General features: G+C 41.4%; 1 pseudogene; it reads right to left on the reverse strand.

Moving 5' to 3' along the window:
• Nucleotides 1–298: 298 nt before the first annotated feature.
• Nucleotides 299–422, reverse strand: LOC116085532 (annotated as a pseudogene).
• Nucleotides 423–1,086: the final 664 nt, after the last annotated feature.

The raw sequence follows: 1,086 nt of genomic DNA on the forward strand, positions 1-1,086 counted from the left end.
GGCTCCCTGGACCTGGTGTGGTGGTTGTCTCATGATCACTTCTCACCTGTGTCCACCCACCAGTGGCACCATGCAAGAGTTGTCTGTGCTAAGCCTTCCTTCCCCTAGGGACCTGTGGATCAAGGTGGGTTTCTTCTAGTCTCTGGCTTGCCCCTTGTCTTAGAAGCCTGTCCAGGCTTGCCTGGCACCAGACTGGTGGCAGTCTTAGACAAACTCCCATTTCTGGGTCCCCTGGTGCAGATTGGTAGTCTTCTCAAGCCTGTTTTTTTTTTTTTTTTTTTTTTTTTTTTTTTTAGGGAATTTTAAGCTATTGGTCATTTAGATGTTCATAGGTCAGAATATTGAGGGTAGACATTGCCTCTCTGCCACTTCCTGATACACATGTGACACAGCAGCTACACCTGTCAGCCTCTATAGGAAGGAGGTTTATGTTTTAAATAAATGTGTTCATGTTAAAAATAAATTTTTAAGACCCCTTAAAAATTCCTGTTGGAAGCTTTAAGCTCAGTCAAATAATCAATATGCTCAGTTTGGTTGAAATTGTATAATATGAAAACCATACATTTTAAAATTTCTACTAGGCCAATAAAATTGCACTTGATGTGTTCTGACACTTGTCTGCAAAATGAAAGCTTAAACCAGTTCAGATTTGCAGGTGCTCCCTGAGGTAGTGCGAATACTGCTCCTATTATAATGCAGGTGCTCCCTGAGGTAGTGCGAATACTGCTCCTATTAGCAGGTGCTCCCTGAGGTAGTGCGAATACTGCTCCAATTAGCAGGTGCTCCCTGAGGTAGTGTGACTACTGGCTTGTGTTTCCTGAAAAAAATCAAACTGACCCTCTGGCCTGAGAACAAGTCTGTCTGACTTCTGCCCTGCCAAGAACTGGCTGTTCTCAAGTTGTGCCATAGATCACTTAATTTCTTATTTAAATCAATGGGCTAAATTATCTGTAAAGTCTCCTCGGTCATTATATTATTTGGATTTACTATCATTTTTGTGAAGCCCTTGTTAGGTGAGAAGACAGCAGCAGCATCTTCATTGTACCTCTATAGAAAACTCTACTGGATTAAAAAAAATAAAAGTAA

Source organism: Mastomys coucha, unplaced genomic scaffold (assembly GCF_008632895.1).
Source record: "Mastomys coucha isolate ucsf_1 unplaced genomic scaffold, UCSF_Mcou_1 pScaffold9, whole genome shotgun sequence".
NCBI lineage: Eukaryota > Metazoa > Chordata > Mammalia > Rodentia > Muridae > Mastomys > Mastomys coucha.